Source organism: Phyllobates terribilis, unplaced genomic scaffold (assembly GCF_046119375.1).
Source record: "Phyllobates terribilis strain yellow unplaced genomic scaffold, ASM4611937v1 Scaffold_12__6_contigs__length_324123572, whole genome shotgun sequence".
NCBI lineage: Eukaryota > Metazoa > Chordata > Amphibia > Anura > Dendrobatidae > Phyllobates > Phyllobates terribilis.
Genome location: NW_027362772.1, coordinates 203,007,952 through 203,020,576, shown reverse-complemented (window position 1 = coordinate 203,020,576; position 12,625 = coordinate 203,007,952).

Here is a 12,625-nt window from a genome sequence, read left to right as displayed (position 1 = left end):
TGCAATGTTGAGGGCACGGCAGATGTTTAGGGACACGTGCTTGTGTAGTGCGGGGATGGCACACAGGGCAAAATAGTGTTAGCTGGGGACCGAGTACCGAGGGACGGCCACCGCCATAAGTTTGCGGAAGGATTCCATCTCCACCAGCCTAAAAGGCAGCGTTTCCAACGCAAGCAGTCGTGAAATGTGTGAATTTAGGACTGTGGCCTGTGGGGCGTTGGCTGCGAATTTGCGCTTTCATTCAAAGGTCTGGGATATGGACAATTGAACGCTGCGGTGGGACGTGGATGTGGACGTTGATGCCGTTTCTTGAGAAACTGCCATAACAAGTGAAGACTGAGAGGAGGGGGCATCTTTCCATGCAGTAAGGACAGGGGATTACCTTGCACGCACAACAAGGGGTTCTCTTACATGCACAACAGCGGAAGAAGCAGTGGTGACACCTGCTGACACTGGTCGTGGACCCTGGGGTTCGCCACACAAAGTCGGGTGCTTTGCTGACATGTGCCTGATCATGCTGGTGGTGGTCAGGCTGGTAGTTTTGTCACCCCTGCTGATGCTGGCATGGCAGGTGGTTCAAATGGCCTTTTTGGGGTTATCAGCAGAGTATTTAAAAAAATTCCAGACTCTGGAAGACCTACCGGTTGTACTGGCAAAGTCCCTCGTGTTGGTGTTAGGGGGAACTGTTGCCCGCCTTCTGTGTGCGGCCACCACACTGCTTCTTCCTGCCTGTTGGGGTACTCTGCCTCCCTCCCCCTGTGTGCTGCTGGCCTCGCTCTGCGTGTCCTCCTGCCACGTTGGGTCAGTTACTAGATCATCCACCACCTCCTCCTCTTCCACTTGCGCACCGTGATCCTCCTCCTCACTTCCTGGCAATTGTGTCTCGTCATCGTCCACCTCTTGTGACAAATTGCCAGCGTTCACTTCCTCTGGCCGTGGCTGTTCAAATATTTGGGCATCGCTACATGGGATCTTCTCTTCCACCACTTCAAGCGGAGCAGGCGAGGGGCACAAATATGGAAATGGACCAGTGAACAGCTCTTCAGAGTTTTCAACTGTGGGATCAGTTGCTGTCTGACGACACTCGGCATGGTGGGAGGAAGGAGCATCAGGGTGAGGAGGAGAAGGAGTATGCAGTCGAGACTCACGGCTACTAAAACTTGACCGTGTGGAAGACAGACCGGAGGTGGTGGTGCCCAGGTAACTGGAAGTATTATCTGCTATCCAATTAATCACCTGTTCACACTGATCAGTTCGCAATATTGGTGTTGTAGTGTGCCTCCCTAGTAATTCGGTCAAGAAGTGGGAGCGAGTAGATGTGGCTGTTGGTTGTGGCACATTTTCACCTTGGCCACGGCCCCATCCTCTACACGCACCATCACCAGAACGTCCAGTTCCACCTCCCTTGCCACGTGCCTTCCCCATTGTGAATGAAGTAAAATAGCTTACACTCACACTATCAATGGAAAAAGGGTAATAAAAAGGAGATTAGAACCGTGGAAGAGGAAAACCACAGTTCTATTTCTCTGGCCTATAGCAGAATCTTTCAGACAGATATATTTGTGTCTGAACACTGAACGAGACACTCAATTTTTTTCTTTACGTTAAAAAGGCAAAAAGGTGGATAATACAGAGATTTGAAAGTGGAACTGCAAAACCAAAGTACTATTTATCTGGCCTGCACCAGAATCTTTTAAATAGATATTTTCGTGTCTGAACAGTCAGCGAGACACTATTATTGTTTTTTTTACGGAAAAAAGGCCAAAAGCTGGATAATACTGAGATTTGAACCGTGGAACTGCAGAACCACAGTTCTAGTTATCTGGCCCACACCAGAATCTTTTAAACAGATATATTTGTGTCTGAACAGTCAGGAAGACACTATTACTGTTTTTTTAATGGAAAAAAGGCCAAAAGCTGGATAATACAGAGATCTGAACCGTGGAAATAAACCACAGTTCTAGTTATCTGGCCTACACCAGAATCTTTTAAACAGATATATTTGAGTCTGAACAGTCAAGGAGACACTATTACTGTTTTTTTTTACAAAAAAAAGGCCAAAAGCTGGATAATACTGAGATTTGAACCGTGGAACTGCAAAACCACAGTTCTAGTTATCTGTCCTACACCAGAATCTTTTAAACAGATATATTTGTGTATGGATAGTCAGGGAGACACTATTACTGTTTTTTTTTAACGGAAAAAGGGACAAAATCTACATAATACTGAGATTTGAACCGTGGAACTGCAAAACCAAAGTTCTAGTTATCTGGCCTACACCAGAATCTTTTAAACAGATATATTTGTGTCTGAACACTGAGCAAGAGACTCAATTTTTTTTTTTTTATGTAAAAAAGGCAACAGGTGGATAATACAGAGATTTGAACCGTGGAACTGCAAAACCACTGTTCTAGTTACATGGCCTACACCAGAATCTTTTAAACACATATATTTGTGTCTGAACAGTCAGCGAGACAATATTACTTTTTTTTTTTACGGAAAAAAGGCCAAAAGCTGGATAATACAGAGATTTGAACCGTGGAACTGCAAAACCAAAGTTCTAGTTATCTGGTCTATACAAGAATCTTTTAAACAGATATATTTGTGTCTGAATACTGAGCGAGACACTCAATTTTATTTTTTTTTTATGTAAAAACGGCAAAAAAGTGGATAATACAGAGATTTGAACCGTGGAACTGCAAAACCACAGTTCTAGTTATTTGGCCTACACCAGAATCTTCTAAAAAGATATATTTGTGTCTGAACAGTCAGGGAGACACTATTACTGTTTTTTTTATGGAAAAAAGGCCAAAAGCTGGATAGTACTGAGATTTGAACTGTGGAACTGCAAAACCAAAGTTCTAGTTATCTGGCCTACACCAGAATCTTTTAAACAGAAAAATTTGTGTATGAACATTCATGGAGACACTATTACTGTTTTTTTTTATGGAAAAACGGCCAAAAGCTGGATAACACATAGATTTGAACCGTGGAACTGCAAAACCACAGTTCTAGTTATCTGGTCTATACAAGAATCTTTTAAACAGATATATTTGTGTCTGAATACTGAGCGAGACACACAATTTTATTTTTTTTTTATGTAAAAAAGGCATAAAGGTGGATAATACAGAGATTTGAACCGTGGAACTGCAAAACCACAGTTCTAGTTATTTGGCCTACACCAGAATCTTCTAAAAAGATATATTTGTGTCTGAACAGTCAGGGAGACACTATTACTGTTTTTTTTTAACGGAAAAAAGGCAAAAAGCTGGATAATACTGAGATTTGACCCGTGGAACTGCAAAACCATAGTTCTAGTTATCTGGCCTAAACCAGTATCTTTTAAACAGAAAAATTTGTGTATGAACATTCAGGGAGACACTATTACTGTTTTTTTTTTTTTTTTAAAAAAGGCCAAAAGCTGGATAACACATAGATTTGAACCGTGGAACTGCAAAACCACAGTTCTAGTTATCTGGCTTACACCAGAATCTTTTAAACAGATATATTTCTGTCTGAACAGTCAGGGAGACACTATTACTGTTTTTTTTACGGAAAAAAAGGCCAAAAACTGGATAATGCTGAGATTTGAACCATGGAACTGCAAAACCAAGGTTCTAGTTATCTGGCCTACACCAGAATCTTTTAAACAGATATTTTTGTGTCTGAATACTGTGCGAGACACTCAATTTTATTTTTTTTTATGTAAAAAAGGCAAAAAGGTGGATAATACAGAGATTTGAACCGTGGAACTGCAAAACCACAGTTCTAGTTATTTGGCCTACAACAGAATCTTCTAAAAAGATATATTTGTGTCTGAACAGTCAGGGAGACACTATTACTGTTTTTTTTTATGGAAAAAAGGCCAAAAGCTGGATAATACTGAGATTTGAACTGTGGAACTGCAAAACCAAAGTTCTAGTTATCTGGCCTACACCAGAATCTTTTAAACAGAAAAATTTGTGTATGAACATTCATGGAGACACTATTACTGTTTTTTTTTATGGAAAAACGGCCAAAAGCTGGATAACACATAGATTTGAACCGTGGAACTGCAAAACCACAGTTCTAGTTATCTGGTCTATACAAGAATCTTTTAAACAGATATATTTGTGTCTGAATACTGAGCGAGACACACAATTTTATTTTTTTTTTATGTAAAAAAGGCAAAAAGGTGGATAATACAGAGATTTGAACCGTGGAACTGCAAAACCACAGTTCTAGTTATTTGGCCTACACCAGAATCTTCTAAAAAGATATATTTGTGTCTGAACAGTCAGGGAGACACTATTACTGTTTTTTTTTAACGGAAAAAAGGCCAAAAGCTGGATAATACTGAGATTTGACCCGTGGAACTGCAAAACCATAGTTCTAGTTATCTGGCCTAAACCAGTATCTTTTAAACAGAAAAATTTGTGTATGAACATTCAGGGAGACACTATTACTGTTTTTTTTTTTTTTGAAAAAAGGCCAAAAGCTGGATAACACATAGATTTGAACCGTGGAACTGCAAAACCACAGTTCTAGTTATCTGGCTTACACCAGAATCTTTTAAACAGATATATTTCTGTCTGAACAGTCAGGGAGACACTATTACTGTTTTTTATACGGAAAAAAAGGCCAAAAACTGGGTAATACAGAGATTTGAACCGTGGAACTACAAAACCACAGTTCTAGTCATCTGGCCTACACCAGAATCTTTTAAACAGATATATTTGTGTCTGAATAGTCAGCGAGACACTATTACTGTTTTTTTTAATGGAAAAAAGGCCAAAAGCTGGATAATGCTGAGATTTGAACCATGGAACTGCAAAACCAAGGTTCTAGCTATCTGGCCTACACCAGAATCTTTTAAACAGATATTTTTGTGTCTGAATACTGTGCGAGACACTCAATTTTATTTTTTTTTATGTAAAAAAGGCAAAAAGGTGGATAATACAGAGATTTGAACCGTGGAACTGCAAAACCACAGTTCTAGTTATTTGGCCTACAACAGAATCTTCTAAAAAGATATATTTGTGTCTGAACAGTCAGGGAGACACTATTACTGTTTTTTTTTATGGAAAAAAGGCCAAAAGCTGGATAATACTGAGATTTGAACTGTGGAACTGCAAAACCAAAGTTCTAGTTATCTGGCCTACACCAGAATCTTTTAAACAGAAACATTTGTGTATGAACATTCATGGAGACACTATTACTGTTTTTTTTTATGGAAAAATGGCCAAAAGCTGGATAACACATAGATTTGAACCGTGGAACTGCAAAATCACAGTTCTAGTTATCTGGTCTATACAAGAATCTTTTAAACAGATATATTTGTGTCTGAATACTGAGCGAGACACACAATTTTATTTTTTTTTTATGTAAAAAAGGCATAAAGGTGGATAATACAGAGGTTTGAACCGTGGAACTGCAAAACCACAGTTCTAGTTATCTGGCCTACACCAGAATCTTTTAAACAGATATATTTGTGTCTGAACAGTCAGGGAGACAGTACTACTGTTTTTTTTAATGGAAAAAAGGCCAAAAGCTGGATAATACTGAGATCTGAACCGTGGAACTGCAAAACCAAAGTTCTAGTTATCTGGTCTAAACCAGAATCTTTAAAACAGAAAAATGTGTGTATGAACATTCAAGGAGACACTATTACTGCTTTTTTTTTAAAAGGCCAAAAGCTGGATAACACATAGATTTGAACCGTGGAACTGCAAAACTACAGTTCTAGTTATCTGGCCTACACCAGAATATTTTAAACAGATATATTTCTGTCTGAACAGTCAGGGAGACACTATTACTGTTTTTTTTAACGGAAAAAAGGCCAAAAGCTGGATAATACAGAGACTTGAACCGTGGAACTGCAAAACCACAGTTCTAGTTACCTGGCCTACACCAGAATCTTTTAAACAGATATATTTGTGTCTGAACAGTCAACGAGACAATATTACATTTTTTTTTTTTACGGAAAAAAGGCCAAAAGCTGGATAATACAGAGGTTTGAACCGTGGAACTGCAAAACCAAAGTTGTAGTTATCTGGCCTACACCAGAATCTTTTAAACAGATATATTTGTGTCTGAACAGTCAGGGTGACACTATTACTCTTTTTTTAACGGAAAAAAGGCCAAAAGCTGGATAACACTGAGATTTGAACCGTGGAACTGCAAAACCAAAGTTCTAGTTAGCTGGCCTACACCAGAATGTTTTAAAAAGATATATTTGCTTCTGAACAGTCAGGGAGACACTATTACTGTTTTTTTTAACGGAAAAAAGGCCAAAAGCTGGATAATACAGAGACTTGAACCGTGGAACTGGAAAACCACAGTTCCAGTTATCTGGCCTACAACAGAATCTTTTAAACAGATATATTTGTGTCTGAACAGTCAGGAAGACACTATTACAGTTTTTTTTTACGGAAAAAAATGCCAAAAGCTGGATAATACTGAGATTTGAACCATGGAAGTGCAAAACCAAAGTTCTAGTTATCTGACCAAACACCAGAATCTTTTAAACAGATATATTTGTGTCTGAACAGTCAGTGAGACACTATTACTGTTTTTCTTTACTGAAAAAAGGCGAAAAGATGAATAATACAGAGATTTGAACTGTGGAACTGCAAAACCACAGTTCTAGTTATCTGGCCTACACCAGAATCGTTTAAACAGATATATGTGTGTCTGAACAGTCAGGGTGACACTATTACTCTTTTTTTTTTACGGAAAAAAGGCCAAAAGCTGGATAACACGGAGATTTGAACCGTGGAACTGCAAAATCAAAGTTCTAGTTAGCTGGCCTACACCAGAATGTTTTAAAAAGATATATATGCGTCTGAACAGTCAGGGAGACACTATTACTGTTTTTTTTACGGAAAAAATTCCAAAAGTTTTATAATACTGAGATTTGAACTGTGGAACTGCAAAACCAAAGTTCTAGTTATCTGGCCTACACTAGAATCTTTTAAACAGATATATTTGTGTCTGAACAGTCAAGGAGACACTATTACAGCTTTTTTTTACGGAAAAAAGGTCAAAAGCTGGATAAAACTGAGATTTGAACCGTGGAACTGCAAAACCAAAGTTCTAGTTATCTGGCCTACACCAGAATCTTTTAAACAGATGTATTTGTGTCTGAAATGTCAGGGAGACACTATTACTGTTTTTTTTTAAGAAAAAAGCCAAAAGCTGCATAATACAGAGATTTGAACCATGGAACTGCAAAACCAAAGTTCTAGTTATCTGGCCTACACCAGAATCTTTTAAACAGATATATTTGTGTCTGAACAGTCAGCGAGACACTATTACTGTTTTTTTTACGGAAAAAAGGCCAAAAGCTGGATAATACAGAGATTTGAACTGTGGAACTGCAAAACCAAATGTTATGCACACGCCCGGACTGACTGGCGTGTGCGGGTTAAGTGATCCCACTGGACCATGAACCGGAGAGTGCCTGGAGGGGCGTAACTAAGTATCTACCCGATCCGACCAAGGCCGCATGACGGGTAACGACGCCAGTGCACCAGGGAGGAACCGAACAGACGGACCAGGTGCTACTCCAGGTCAGACCCCGGACACGGCTGTTGACCCACACCGGAGAATACAGAAACAGGCAGGTTAGGCTGGCACACTGACTGGTGGGTATAGGCAGGCACGGCAGGTATGCAGACATGTGGGCACTGGTAAGCACGACTGGTATGCAGGCAGGGAGTGCTGGCAAGCATGGCTGGAGTGCCAACAGGGAGGCACTAGCAGGTTGGAGCACAGACTGGATAAGGTCTAGTACAGACTGGGACTCAGGAACAGAACCGCAGATGCAGTAGACAAGCAGAGCAGAGCGAGACCGCTGGAGCGGTGAACAAGAGCAGAGCAGGGCGAGGCCACCGGAGCGGTGAGCAAGAGCAGAGCAGATTGAGACCGCCTGGAGCGGTGAGCAAAGGCAGGGCAGAGCGAGACCGCTTGGAGCGGTGAGCAAAGGCAGAGCAGAGCGAGACCGCCAGAGCGGTGAACAAGAGCAGAGCAGGGCGAGGCTGCCGGAGCGGTGAGCAAGAGCAGAGCAGGGCGAGACTGCCTGGAGTGGTGAGCAAAGGCAGAGCAGAGCGAGGCCGCCTGGAGCAGTGAGCAAAGGCAGAGCAGAGGGAGACCGCCTGGAGTGGTGAGCAAAGCAGAGCAGAGCGAGACCGCCTGGAGCGGTGAGCAAAGGCAGAGCAGAGCGAGACCGCCTGGAGCGGTGAGCAAAGGCAGAGCAGAGCGAGACCGCCTGGAGCGGTGAGCAAAGGCAGAGCAGAGCGAGACCGCCTGGAGCGGTGAGCAAAGGCAGAGCAGAGCGAGACCGCCTGGAGCGGTGGGCAAAGGCAGAGCAGAGAGAGACTGCCTGGAGCGGTGATCAAGGCAGAGCAGGCAGGAACCGCCGGAGCAGTGAGCAAGGCAGAGCAGAGAGAAACCGCCGGAGCGGTGAGCAAGGCAGAGCGGGCAGAAACCGCCGGAGCGGTGAGCAAGGCAGAGCAGGCAAGAACCGCCGGAGCGGTGAGCAAGGCAGATCAGGCAAGAACCGCCGGAGCGGTGAGCAAGGCAGAGCAGGCAAGAACCGCCGGAGCGGTGAGCAAGGCAGAGAAGGCAAGAACCACCGGAGCGGTGAGCAAGGCAGAGCAGGCAAGAACCGCCGGAGCGGTGAGCAAAGGCAGAGCAGAGGGGACAGGGCTCTGTTCACACGGTACAGACTGGAAGGGAAAGGCAGAACCAGATACACACAAGATACTTGCAATGAAGCAGCGAGTGGACTCTAGACTCACAAACGGAAGTACAGCGACAACGAGTAGTAGTTAGGTGCAGGTTCAGACTCTGCAGAAAAAGGGAAGGTACGGACATAGAGAAAAACAGGAAACAGGCTAGGAGGGTGTTCAGACAGGAACTGAGTGTTCAGACAGGAACTGACACTGCAGCGAGATACAGGAGCGAGTCTGGGTATGCGGCCCCCAGAGGGCGGGACGAACAGGCTAGGAGCGTGTTCAGACTGGCCTGGAAATACAGCCTCCAAGAAGGTGGACAGACAGGCAAGAAACACAGATAACAGATCTAGGTATGCGGCCCCTAGAAGGCGGGGCGAACAGGCTAGGAGTGTATTCAGACAGGCCTGGAAATACAGCTTCCAGAAAGGCAGACAGGCAGGAGAAACAGAACAGGACCTGGCACATTCAGAGTCAAGGAACACACTGAATGATAAAGTTGCTCAGGCATCAGCTTCCAGGTGAAGCTGGTTTAAATATCCAGTGACTGACAGCAATAGGCTGAGGACGTATTAGGGGTGTGCCCACAGCAGCTACAAGAAACAGGAAGTGACCGGGCCGCTGCCCTAAGCAGCCAGAACAGAGGCAAGCAGACAGCATGGAAAGAAGCCAGGCTAGCAGACTGGACTGATGATCAAGTTTGCGATCTTGCATAGTGGGAGATGGTGCCCTATGCAAAAACGCCGCCAGGTATGTTACACAAAAGTTCTAGTTATCTGGCCTACACCAGAATCTTTTAAACAGATATATTTGTGTCTGAACAGTCAGGGAGACACTATTACTGTTTTTTTTACGGAAAAAAAGGCTAAAAGCTGGATAATATTGAGATTTGAACCATGGAACTGCAAAACCACAGTTCTAGTTATCTGGCCTACACCAGAATCTTTTAAACAGATATATTTGTGTCTGAACACTGAGCGAGACACTCAAATTTTTTTTTTCATGTAAAAAAGGCAAAAAGGTGGATACTACAGAGAATTGAACAGTGGAACTGCAAAACCACAGTTCTAGTTATCTGTCCTACACCAGAATCTTTTAAACAGATATCTTTGTGTCTGAACAGTCAGGGAGACAATATTACTGGGTTTTTTTAACGGAAAAAAGGTCAAAAGCTGTATAATACAGAGATTTGAACCGTGGAACTGGAAAACCACAGTTCTAGTTATCTGTCCTACAACAGAATCTTTTAAACAGATAAATTTGTGTCTGAACAGTCAGGGAGACACTATTACTGTTTTTTTAGGGAAAAAAGGACAAAAGCTGGATAATACAGAAATTTGAACCGTGGAACTTCAAAACCACAGCTCTAGTTATCTGGCCTACACAAGAATCTTTTAAACAGATATTTTTGTGTCTGAATATTGAGCGAGACACACAAATTTTTTTTTTTATGTAAAAAAGGCAAAAAGGAGGATAATACAGAGAATTGAAACGTGGAACTGCAAAACAACAGTTCTAGTTATCTGTCCTACACCAGAATCTTTTAAACAGATAAATTTGTGTCTGAACAGACAGGGAGACACTATTACTGTTTTTATTAGGGAAAAAAAGGCCAAAAGCTGGATAATACTGAGATTTTGACCGTGGAACTGCAAAACCAAAGTTCTAGTTATCTTGCCTACAATAGAATCTTTAAACAGATATATTTCTGTCTGAACAGTCACGGAGACACTATTACCGTTTTTTTTACGAAAAAAAGGCCAAAAGCTGGATAATACAGAGACTTGAACCGTGGAACAGCTAAACCAAAGTTCTAGTTATCTGGCCTACACCAGAATCTTTTAAACAGATATATTTGTGTCTGAACAGTCAGGGAGACACTATCACAGCTTTTTTTTTACGGAAAAAAGGCCAAAAGCTGGATAACACTGAGATTTGAACCGTGGTACTGCAAAACCAAAGTTCTAGTTAGCTGGCCTACACCAGAATGTTTTAAACAGATATATTTCTGTCTGAACAGTCAGGGAGACACTATTGCTGTTTTTTTAAACAGAAAAAAGGCCAAAAGCTGGATAATACAGAGACTTAAATCGTGGAACTGCAAAACCACAGATCTATTTATCTGGCCTACACCATAATCTTTTAAACAGATATATTTGAGTCTGAACAGTCAGGGAGACATTATCACAGTTTCTTTTTTGCGGAAAAAAAGCCAAAAGCTGTATAACACTGAGATTTGAACCGTGGAATTGCAAAACCACAGTTCCAGTTATCTGGCCTACAACACGAACTTTTAAACAGATATATTTGTGTCTGAACAGTCAGGAGACACTATTACAGTTTTTTTTACGGAAAAAAATGCCAAAAACTGGATAATACTGAGATATGAACCATGGAAGTGCAAAACCAAAGTTCTAGTTATCTGACCAAGCACCAGAATCTTTTAAACAGATATATTTGTGTCTGAACAGTCACGGAGACACTATTACTGTTTTTTTTACGGAAAAAAGGTCAAGGCTGGATAATACAAATATTTGAACCATGGAACTGCAAAACCAAAGTTCTAGTTATCTGGCCTACACTAGAATATTTTAAACAGATCTATTTCTGTATGAACAGTCAGGGAGACACTATTACTGTTTTTTTTTTACAGAAAAAAGGCCAAAAGCTGGATAATACTGAGATTTGAACCGTGGAACTGCAAAACCAAAGTTCTAGTTATCTGGCCTACACCAGAATCTTTTAAACCGATATATTTGTGTCTGAACACTGAGCGAGACACTCAATTTTTTTTTTATGTAAAAAAGGCAAAAAGGTGAATAATACAGAGACTTCAACTGTGGAACTGCAAAACCACAGTTTTAGTTATCTGGCCTACACCAGAATCTTTTAAACAGATATATTTGTGTCTGAACAGTCAGGGAGACACTATTACTGTTCTTTTTATGGAAAAATGGCGAAAACTGGATAATACTGAGATTTGTACCGTGGAACTGCAAAACCAAAATTCTAGTCATCGGGCCTACACCAGAATCTTTTAAACAGATATATTTGTGTCTGAACAGTCAGGGAGACACTATTACTGTTTTTTTTTATGAAAAAAAAGCCAAAAGCTGGATAATACAGAGATTTGAACTATGGAACTGCAAAACCAAAGTTCTAGTTATCTGGCCTACACCAGAATCTTTTAAACAGATATATTTGTGTCTGAACAGTCAGGGAGACACTATTACTGTTTTCTTTTATGGAAAAAAATTCCAAAAGCTGGATAATACTGACATTTGAACCCTGGAACTGCAAAACCACAGTTCTAGTTATCTGGCCTACACCAGAATCTTTTAAACAGATATGTTTGTGTCTGAACAGTCAGGGAGACACTATTACTATTTTGTTACGGAAAAAAAGGCCAATAGCTGGATAATACAGAGATTTGAAACGTGGAACTACGAAACCACAGTTCTAGTTATCTGGCCTACACCAGAATCTTTTAAATAGATATATGTGTGTCTGAACAGTCAGGGGACACTTTTACTGGGTTTTTTTACGGAAAAAAGGCCAAAAGCTGGATAATATTGAGATTTGAACCGTGGAACTGCTAAACCAAAGTTCTAGTTATCTGGCCTACAATAGAATCTTTTAAACAGATATATTTGTGTCTGAACACTGAGTGAGACACTCCAATTTTTTTTTTTTTATGTAAAAAATGCAAAAAGGTGGATAATACAGAGAATTGATCCGTGGAGCTGTAAAACCACAGTTCTAGTTATCTGTCCTACACCCGAATCTTTTAAACAGATAAATTTGTGTCTGAACAGTCAGGGAGACACTATTACTGTTTTTTTTAGGGAAAAAAAGGCCAAAAGCTGGATAATACTGAGATTTGAACCGTGGAACTGTAAAACCAAAGTTCT